The sequence below is a fragment of the Channa argus genome, chromosome 7 (assembly GCF_033026475.1).
Source record: "Channa argus isolate prfri chromosome 7, Channa argus male v1.0, whole genome shotgun sequence".
Lineage (NCBI taxonomy): Eukaryota > Metazoa > Chordata > Actinopteri > Anabantiformes > Channidae > Channa > Channa argus.
The window spans coordinates 20,125,757-20,137,235 of NC_090203.1; the positions used below are offsets into that span (position 1 = coordinate 20,125,757).

Sequence of the window (11,479 nt, forward strand, 5' to 3'; positions counted from 1 at the left end):
TTCATCCTTTTGATAATTTTATGAGTTACTTATTTAACAACTACTTAGGTGTTTGCTGCAGTCTGCTGCCAATAGCAAAAAGTAAATTGTCGTTTTATATCCTAAAAGAACAAAGGTCCAAATTGCTTAATCTGCCTTTTTCCTTCACATTATTTCATTTTGATGAATTAAAAAACAAGTGAGAAGCCAAGCAAAGTCATAAAAACATTAATAGTTTTCCCCTTGAGCAGCAGCAAAGCCTCAGTACAGTAAACACACGATACTTTCCAGCTGAAACCAGTATTATATGAAATATGCAAATACAAAGTTCACTTCTATGTGAATGAAACAACTTGTTGACATTAGGTTCAGATGTACTATCAGCCCTGTTTGTTTCCAGACTGAACTGATTCATAAACTGAATCAGTCTGAACTGATTCATGAAAACTGTCGGGTGAACCATAGATCACCTGATGAAACTGACAAGAGTGTGTGTGTGTGTGTGTGTGTGTGTGTGTGTGTGTGCATGTACTGAGATCACATGGCTGACAGTCTGAGTTCAGACAGTAGGAAGTGAAAGTGCCACTGCAAACTGTAGCAACTTTTTTACGAACAAGATATGAGTAAAGGATGAGACTCAGTCTTAGTGATGTACCAAGAAACACTGAACATGCACTTTTAGTTTAATATCGAGGAATGAGAGGATTTTCCTCAAAGTCAATTTTGGAAGAATAAGTCTTCTTTACAGTCAGTCGAGTGTATGATATTTTGGTAATGAATTGAGAGACTGCAATCAAGAATATAGCAACATATTTTTGCAAGAAAACGAATCAGCCAAATTATTTGAATCTAAATATTTGAAAATAAGATGTGTTAAAGGTCAGCGTTTATTACGAAATTGGGTTTATTCTTATTTGATGAGTATGTTTGTTCTATCACAATTCAAGAACCAGATGATGAGCTCACTATTGCATTAGAACCCCTGCTTTTTTTTTTTTTTTTCAGCAGTTTAATGAGCTGTATACCTCAGAAGTGTTTTGGGGGAGGAAAAAAGGAAACACACTACGGGTTCCTCAGTTTGATTTTTATTTTGTCATTGTGGCTGACATCAAGGGAGGGAGAGAAGGGCAAACTTGTGAGGTTTGACAAAGACAGCGGCAGATGTGGCAGTGTGAAAAATAAAATGAAAGGGGGATAGCTATTTGTGTGCAATGAAGAAAGACATAAAAAACAACCTCGCACTGAGATAGTTGCTCTAAATGAAATACCTGGAGATTGCATGTTGCTTTGCATTTGCAGGGGTATTCAATTTTAATTAGGGTTTTGGAGACATCTTTTATCAGACTGTCACTAATCTCTCCCTCTTTCCCTCTTCCACCCCCAACTCCCTCTTTCTCAAACATACACACACACACACACACACCCTCATCTTCTTCTCCCAACATTGTGAAATGCAAATACACAGCCATGAGAAAAAGAAAAAAAAAAAAAAGAATAAAAATTAAGATTTTATGGAATAGTACAACGATTTGTCTGATGCACACATTATCAAAAAAGCAATGAGTTGGGGACAAAACCATCGTCCCATTTCATTTTGGAGAAAAAACCATTACCTCTACCTTTTTAATTGCATTTTCTTTGGGGCAAAGGTGATAATTAATTTTGCTCAGGGAGACACACATGAACCAGTAACAAGTAGTCTTGCCTTCAGTCCCAGAATAACTATTTAAATTCTAGCATGGTTACTCTATGAAAGCATAGTGTGGGACAAAGAAAAAAGCAAATAATACATCATGTTCTGCTCCATTGTTCACAAACATAAATGTGCTCATTTGTCCTATAAAATAGCTGTTAGTATAACAGGATAATTAATTCAACATTTATTGCACAAGTAAAAATATATAAAAATATTTTAAAATAAAAGGTATAATTCATAAATATTTAAAAGTGAAAGCCTCTCTCGAGGCACACAAAAGGACAAATATTTTGAAGAACACGGTCTTTAAACACATCTGTAAAACACAGCAACTTCTGGCTATAAATTGTGCCCCCCCCCCCCCCCCACAACCTTGTTTCTATCTGTGTATGGCGAGGTGGTTAGCCTGTCTCCCTGTCTTCATTCCTGGCCCTCTTCCATTGTTAGTCACGCTGTTTATTGGCTGGAGCAGCCCTGGCGTACTGGACATCATCTGAAACTACAAACGACAGGATGCAATAAGCTGGAGAATAGCAGCAATCTGAGGAAAGTTCTCCATTCACCAGAGCTCCCTAACTCTCTGTCTTCTTATCCTGGGTAGAAAATAAAAAAATCAATACGGGCTCACAGGGCTTGATAAAAGTGCTGGACAGGGAGAGAAGCAACGCTGGATATAGTAAATTAAAGTGATCAAAATTTTCCAGTCGACTCAGCCCACAGCCTACATAAACTAACAACCCTGTCTCCACAACTGTCCGTCATCCTCCTCCTCCACCCACCATCTTCATTCTATCCTTCAACTTTATTTCAGTCTTTCCATTTCATAGTATTTCATTGATTTTATTTATTCTTGTTGCTTACTTATGTAAAAACATAGCATAAATTATTCTAACAATGTAATCTTATATATATATATATATATATATATATATATATATATATATATATATATATATATATATATATATATATATATATAATTAGCAATAGTTTTATATATATGTATACATATATGTATATATTTATGTATTTTTTCTGTTATATTATAGTTATATAACACAGTTATATTAAACAGTTGGCAAAATCAGGGAGCTCTCTGCAAAAGATGGTGAACTCTTCTTGAGCAAGACACCAACTCACAAAGTTGGAGCAAAAAAGAAGACCAAAGACCAAAAAGAAGTAACCTACAACACTACAAGAGATGTGCTTTGGTCTCTGACCTGGACAAAATTGAAAGTAAAGATTCTTTCTATAAGGTAAACTTTGTTTGTGTTCATTGACTTTATGCTAGGGGCAGAAAAACTACCTAAAGGTTTATATTTTGCCTTTATAAATTTAGCAAACATAGTAAAAACATCAACTTGTTAAGATGAATGTTTACATATAAAGAACAACAGTAGCATTGCTCTGGCGTCATGCTGTGTTTTAACTATGGGAGTACATCAAACATTCATTCTGCTTTTAGCTTTAGTTTGGTCCCCACCGACTGCACTGCCAAGCTGAGGAGACCCGCTGCATTGATGATGATTCTATGTGGATTTCATTGAAAGTGACTCTTCTCCCATCACATGTAGTCATATTTTCCATCGTTGATGTAAAGGGTTTCATTAGAACAGATTGAGAGTTTGTGTAACGGAAGCTGGCAGCCAAGACAACCAGTAGCCTCACTCCTGCAACAAAACTATTACTAATGCTAGTTTTCCTCGAAATTAAACCCATAAATCCTGTTGCTTCTCATGAAAAGCAGTGTGTTGCTGTCTTTCCACCCTCCCCTCCCTGAAAGGAGGTAAAACATTAAAAAATCTTTTTAATTCAGGCTGTGCTTCCATATTAAGGTCACTGTAGCTCCCTCTGTTTTTCTGCTCTAAAACAGTACAGTTGTCTTCTTATAGATTAATCTACCAAGTAAATATCCTTGCACTTATAATGTCTTCTAATTCATGTTGTCATCTAATAATGTACAGTAATTAATTTCTAAATGTAAGAACGCCTTTTCTTTTCTACTCAGAAGACAGTTTGAAACTCCTCTGGACATGAAACATTATGACAGTTAGTGCTCTACAATAAATGCCTTCACCTATCCTGTAAGAACTGGGTCTGACCACACATGCGCTAATTCAATTACAGTAATTCCAGCAGCAGCTGACTCACTCTGCTAACACACCCCCTGGCAGCCGTGCACAAGTCCCCCCCTCTTGGCACCTTGTCCCCCTAAAAGTAAGAAGGGATTATTAGGGATTGGCCAATCCCATCCAGTCTCATGTGTGTGAGCTTTGGACAGAGCTAAGCTCATATAGCAGCTCAACGTTGATAATTACACTTTGATAGTTGTGCTGTACCATGTGGGAAAATGTCTTATTTCTTTAATTAGCTGAAATGACTTATTGAGCATATTTATCTCCCTTGCTCTGTGTTTTTGAAAGCCGGATCATCAATGACACCTGTCTTCCTGTACATGCCAGTGTAGCAGTGCCTATGTGTGTCAGGGATCCGCTTAGAAGAAACACCAGCTACTCAGGGCAGCACTTGCTGTGGCCTAATATCCTGTTGACCTGGGTTTAGACAGCAGACAGCCTTGAGACACTTAAATCCAGCCATAGCCCTGAGCAACATGCACATGTCCTGTTAGCTCACATCACAGCTTGACTTTCCAGGGACCCAGCATGGCCTTCGGCCAAAAGCCTGCGCAGATCTTTCTTCTGCTCTTAAAGAGTGTGTATGGACTCACATTCTCTAAAAGTAGAAAAGACATAAGGGATAGTGTAGGACAAAGTTTTCTGATATGAAAAATAACAGACAAGGGATTGGTGAGGCATTGTGAAGTGGGAATTTAACAATTCGTGTACATTTAGTAAGATTTATTAGGGCGAGTGGATTTTTTTTTATTTATACGTTTGATGTTATTTAGAGAAGATAGGAAACTGTTGAAAGATGCATGTCAACAGATTACAAGTCAGATGCACTAGTTCAAAAGAGGATTAGCAAAGAATCCTGTTATCAATGTGTCTTATTAATCTGGTCGTGGACATCCTGATGGTAAAACTCTGCCTCTCTGTTTCTATATTTATCCATTTTAATCTCTTTATTAAGCAGAAGGATTCCAATTACAAATGACACGAGAGCCAAACGAATAAGACGACGTCTTATGTTTAACACTTAAAACCTTAAGAAACGATTACAGAGGGGGCATTGCGTGCATATTCGTGATGCAATGACTTAAATGCATCACTCTCAAACTATTTGCCTAACTGCTTCTGTCAGAGTTGCACAGCAGCCAATTAATTGCAGGTCTTTAATGCATGCTGCAGTAGAGAAATCAGACATAAGGCCGAGCAACAGCCCATGCACAAAACGAAGGAAAACTATAAAGGTTAGGATTTCTACATGTAAAATAAAGAGTGAAAAAAGTGAAAAAAACGGGAGAATTATTGGCATATTAAGTTGGTTTGTGGTCTTCAGGAAGCACAGTTTGCAGCAGGTAGTACAGAAGCTTAGCTCAATCCCACAAAGCATGATCAAAGACGACATTGCCATGTAAATACATACATCTATACCTCGCTTAAGCATTGCAGAAACACACACACACACACACACACACACACACACGAACCTTGACTTTGAAGGGTTCTTAATCACCTCTAAAGAACTGGCAGATCAATGACAGATATGAGGAACAGCTGTGGAACGCCAACAGGAGTACACTTTTATCAGTCTCTTTATTTTGGATCATTTTTATCGCTGGTTATATTTCTCTCCGTGTTAACAGGCTCCAAGCCCAGCTAAGGTATTAATTAAAATCTAAATACTAAATATTGATTGATACCTTATCAGGGCATAGCAGTTGGGCTGCAGGCTATTGATCCAGACGGTGATTTATTATCATATTTAAGAAAAATCATTTTGCGTGATTATTCGGGGTAATGGATTTTTAGTGAGGGGTGTAATTCTTTTTTGTATCGCGTTTGTTATGTGGAAGGTGGAGCCGATTTCTCAATTGCATTCGGAGATCACTGATATCCTTGATATTGCAACCCCTTGAGCCCCCACCTTTGCAGCTCTTCCTGGCCTGTGAGGGGCTAAAGCTTGTGTAAGAGAACGATCCCCGCTCTTGTCATTGGCAATAATGGGTATTGGGATTACCTCTTTAATCACAACAAAGATTAACAGATGGTATGAGAACAGTTATTAGCAAGCATCTTGCACTCATCAAATCAATAAGATGATTTGTAATCAGGCTGTCGGTGCGAGTGAAAACGGAGACGGGGCCGTTCCCAGTGAAAGATCCTGGCAATCAGAGGCTACTGTGTAGCAATTACCTCTCCACAAAATAGGTGCTCTTCCTCCACTGGTTGGCAGTCCTCCAAAACACACAGCAGACTGATAGCAACATAGGGCATTAACACGGTAAAACACAATACACTGCATGGGTAACCTTGTATTTGATCAGGTGTTAGGTTGCTCCGTGATTTCATTTCACTTTGTGCCTTTTAATTTGGTGGATCTCGTCGTGTACTAGAGGGAAAAAAATCTAAATGTTTACACATGCTGTCTCTCACTACAAAAGACCGTATAGCTCATTAGCAGGTTACCATAAATAAGTCAGACGAGGGACAAAGAGGGAAGAGCACAGAAACTATACAGCAGAGGCTTCCCTTTGCAAATATTTCTCCCTGGAGATGAAGACAGAGAGAGAAGCAAAGGCTGAAGGACGGTAGACATACCGATGCACCTCTACTGTAACTGAAGGACTATAAAATGTGTAAATAGGTAAAGATAAATCAGATCTTTTGGATCTACATCTGCAAAAAATTATGTAACATTAATGTAAAAGTGACATTACAAACATTTTTAAAATTATTCCATGGCCCATTATTTTTTTATTTTCTTTCAACAATATTTATTATTTTATTGTGGCATCCACATGCTGTTATGATTATTATTATATAGTGTATCACCCGACTATTGTAACGTATTTATTTTCCCATACTGAGGTAAATACATGAAAATAAACCCAGGCCTATAAAACAAAATGATATATTAACTAGTTTCCTAATATTGATTCCTTTAAAAAGTCAGAATTAAGGTTCAGCGCTGGATCCTGAAGGCAGGCGTCTGTTTAACTGTAACTGCTCCTGGCTTTTCGCTGGCTTCAAATATGTGTGGAACCTTGAGATTACTAAACAAGATTCTCTTTATTTCTTTTGGTTGCTTCCATCCTTCTAAATACAACTAAACACACTCTCACAGATAAGCACTTGTGCTCCCTGTGCTCTGCACACACACTCACACTTCTAATGGCAATCTAATAACCACAAAGAACATGCAACGGCCGCTCCTTTGTGTACTTTTGCTAATATGATAACTTTCGAATGCTTTTAGGCATGATGCAACACACACATGTGACACACACACTCACCTCCACACTGTCAGTAAGACATGGTAGATATGCACTTACTAGGATTAAGCAAGGCAAATGGTGCCAAAACAATGACAGCATGGAGTAACTGATGCTGTTTAAAAATTCAAAGGCCTCTATTGAACAGACAATGTGGCACACATATCACTGGGCCGCAGATCCCTGCAGCCCACTGGTTTAGTTGCTGGCTGCTCTTGTGCACTTGCATGGTCTCTCTCTCTTACTCTCTGTCTCTCTCTCTCTCTATATATATGAAGTGCTGCACCTCTATGCAAATACAGCAACGGTTCTCTGGCCTGTTCCCTAATAAATGTGACGACGCATTGGAGCCTGTTTTTGTTAGTATACAGAGACATTCACATATGCACAAACCTACAATCACCTAACTGCAGCCAGAGACACACAAGCACCCCTCCCCTCGCACAAACACACACACAGTCACTTGTCGAGTGGCTAATATCTTTCCAAGGTCAAACCTGACAAGGAATTCCAATGAGATTAAGTGTCATCAGTGTGGCTTTAGCCCTTTTCTGCTCATTGTTCTTGGAAATGGCATTACCGCCAAAGATGACCGAGGCCTCGGAGCTGTAAAACCTCTCCCCTTCCTGTGCGCTGGGCCAAGTTGATATGTGAGGTATCTGACATGATTTAAACATCAAAAGGTAATATTCTTCTGAAATGTATCTTTATCAAAGAGGGATGGAGCAGCACTTCCATTCGCAAGTACTGGGGTTTTCTTAAATATTAGATGTCAGGCCAGAGTGTTCTTCACTTCTGGCTGTTAACTTGAAAGAATTTATTATTATTCCTTTTTGTTCATTATGTGATATTATATTAATTAGCCCAGAAGTTTCTTATGTACGGTCATTGTCACATTAATGAGCATCTAACACTGAAACAATGTCACTAGTTTGGGAGTCCCCTTAGGGTCCCAACCATAATGCTTTGAGAGGGGCAAATTAAGTATATAATGTGTATATCCAGTTTTTCATACGAAATGTCTGCTAGTTGATTAAGCAACTTAATTACATGTATACATGTCTTCTCACATGTCCCTCCACAAGGCAGTGTTTCAATCTGTGTGTCTTTTGTTTCTACACACTTCTAGCACTTTTGTCAATGTGTCAGCCAGCATTTGGTGCGCTGCCTTTCACACTGAATTTGACACATAGTCCTTTGGTGGCAGCAATGAGCATTTTGTCATCTCCTCTTGAGTGCCAACTCAAAGTCCAATTACACCCTTGCTACTAATTTAATTACAGTAGCAGAAGAAATGGCTTGATTGAATTCATTTCAATTAAGCCCGATTGGACCAGTCAGATCAAATTTTACTCATCTCAGGTACGAGCTGCCTGTCACGTTTTATCCCAGATAGCCTCATTCAGAACCAGGTAAACAGGGTCATGATGACAGAAAGTTTATGGTTGAGCTTACTGACACCTGATGTAAAAGTAGCTCACAGATCGGATAAATTCCAATGCCTCCTAATCTCTGACTCTGTGATAAATATGACAGTAAAACCCCCTAGTTTCTGAGCAGGATCACAGCCAGTTGCCACTTAGCAGAGTTCCAGCTACAATGGTCATTACTTATGCATCATGTCCACAATTATGTATCAAATTGTGCATGCGTGTGTGTGTGCAGATAAACGGATGTGTGGTGTGGAGCACAGCTAGAAAACATGTCACAAAAGGAAAACCTTCTCTTACATCATGTCAGTAAGACATGCAGTTGCCATAGTTTTGCTCAGTTTCTAATAGTCGGTTTCTAAAAGCCACACACACACACACACACACCAACACACAGACTTGGAGAGGCTTCCTCCTGTTTGGTGTTACTAGAAAGACACTTACTTTGTGTGACACAACATGTAGCATATTTGCCACCACAATCTTTGTCAAAAACAACTCCAGTGATCCACAATTTCTAAAGAAACTTTTCTCATACGCCATCAAAACCCCAAAGTCACTATACAGGAATATAAAACTAGTACCAAAGGTTAAAGAAAGATATAAATAATTTTTAATGTACACCTTAAACTTAACAAAACTTTAAAATAATCAGTCTGCCTTTGCCCCTACTAGCAATTGGCAAAATAATATTTCTAAATACAATTTATCAAAAAAAAAAACATGCTATCAACTATTCGTAAACTCCTTAAAAACCACTAAAAGATGATAACTATTCTTTGATAAAATATTACAACATTACCATTATGATGGTTAGCACAAAAACGCAATTGCCTTTGAGTTAAAATTAAAAAGCACAAGTGGGAACATATGAATAATATTGTGCTACAAAACATTACACAAACAATTTTTTGGCTAAAAATTCAAAATTCAATTATGCATCCCAGTTACTGGAAAAGTGTCACATTTAAATTCAGAATGGACTCAGTATGAGGGTGACTATAGTATGGAACATATTAAATACAGTGACAGAAGGACAAAAATAAGTAAGAAAAACAACATGAGTCCAATAGTAGCGAGTGGAATCTTACTTTGTGTCTTTATAGTAGTATTTTAGGAATAGTGTGCCTTAGCTTCACTTGTACAATTTTCCAATACCAAAATGTTGCGTCTTGCCCGCTGATTGGTTCAGATCAAATCCTCAGCAGTGAGCCATAGGCTGCTACTGTAGCCTGCGGTGTGTATAAACGCGCATTGGCACCAGTTGCGGCGGCGCAAAGACGTCTGATTGGACGCTGACGCAAGGGACACAATATTTCAGACTGCGCCACCCTAATCGCAGGCTTTCAGGCTTAACAGCAAATTTAGGGTATATGTAACAGAGAAGTGTGAGCCTGACGCAGCCGTCCTCTCTAACGATGACATTAACACTAACATGAATTCATACCGCGAGCGTCATTTACCTCTCGGTGTCTTCCTCAGAGTCCGGCCTCACTTCACCGTATCCGCAGTGAAAGAGCGATAACCTCATGGCACACTGCGGAGTGTGGGAGAGGAGGAGAGGAGTTCTTACAGAAGTCAAGCCGCAGCACTTTGTGAAGCAGAGAGGGCCAAGTAGCCCTTTTCTTACCTTGCGACACAGATCCAGAGGGGGTGAAATGGGTGAAAATGGTTGTTTGGGTGATTTCACGTTTCTCCTCTCCCACACTCCCTCCTTCCTCCCTCCGTCCCTCCGTCCCTCGCCCTTCCCCCGCCTCTTCCACCAGCAGTGCTCTCCCCTCTCTCGGTGAATAGAGAGTGGCCCCGTTGTAATCGCCTCCTTGGGGCTCCAGCAATGCAGCAAAACAGCCCGTCCTTTGAGGTTAAAAGATACCTCTGAGGAGCATCCGGTACCAGCTGTATCATAAAACAAACGCGCATTTTTTCACGTCCCCACTGCAGTGAAATCATTTGCTGTTAAATTGGTGTAATGTGGCATTGGGCCTTTCAAATGTCATAGTAATTTGGATCGTTTTAATAGGGAAGGGTGGTGGGAGGGTCTTCCTTTATTTGTCACTTATAAAAAATAATATGGGATTTGTATGAAGGCATAATTGCAGTTATGCGCGTCCTAAAGTCTGTCAGTGAAAACTTTCACACCAAATAAATTACTTTCCCAGAATCCTAGTCGTTTGGCAATCTTGATCACACTGGATCTTCCTCTCTCCCACCCTCCCTCCCCGTGTGTGTGTGTGTGTGTGTGTGTGCAGTGTGGATTAAATGGCACCTCGTCTTAAATTGGCACTTTGCCTCGTTTCCCCTCTCCTTTCATCATCAGCAAAATAAAGATTAGGCCTACAGAGGAGATTGTAAAGGCTCGCCTTTCCAAGCGCAGGGATCTTCATTCCTTCGCCTTTGTGATGATATTGATGATGATGATGGCCAAGTGGACAGTTTGATTTTTGTGTGGCGAGCTAGTTATAAAGAATCAATATTATATCAAGGGGGTAACTTTGGTGATAAAGGACTTCAGCCACTCTGGCTATTCATCATAAGTCTGTAGCAAGCAGATAGGTCAAAAGAAATTATATTGCTCTAAAGAGTGTGTCTCCTTATCTCTCAGTACCAGGGGAGTGGAGGACACGCCGATCGATACAGTAGCTGCCGTATACTCCTTGCAATTATCAATAGCTGATTTTGTCTTCCTGGGGCTGCATCTATTAATACCAGATAATAACAGCCTTTTGGACATAACTTCTAAGGGGATGATGGAAGAAGAAGGGGAGTAAGAAGAAGAAGAAGAAAAAAAAAAAAGGAAGTTTGCTCACAGGACGACCTTGTTGTCAACAGATTTGTTTCTCATATGAGGTGGACACAGGGGAATAGACAAGTCAAACAGACAAGAGGCACAGGGGGAGGGAGGTGGAAGCTCTATAGCCTCACTCCCCCCTGAACTGGACAAAACCTCAGTTACAGTAAAATGAGTTCTAGTTCATTGAA

General features: G+C 39.5%; 1 long non-coding RNA gene across 1 annotated transcript in view; it reads right to left on the minus strand.

The window, feature by feature from the left end:
* The window catches only part of LOC137130402 (uncharacterized), a 52,842-nt gene extending 42,187 nt beyond the window's left edge, over positions 1–10,655 (minus strand). The window contains exons 1-2 of the long non-coding RNA XR_010914847.1: positions 10,131–10,655; positions 9,964–10,037 (exon numbers count right to left, since the gene is read on the minus strand). This is a non-coding gene — a long non-coding RNA (uncharacterized lncRNA). The remainder of the gene's footprint in view (positions 1–9,963; positions 10,038–10,130) is intronic.
* Between the last annotated feature and the right edge of the window lie 824 nt (positions 10,656–11,479).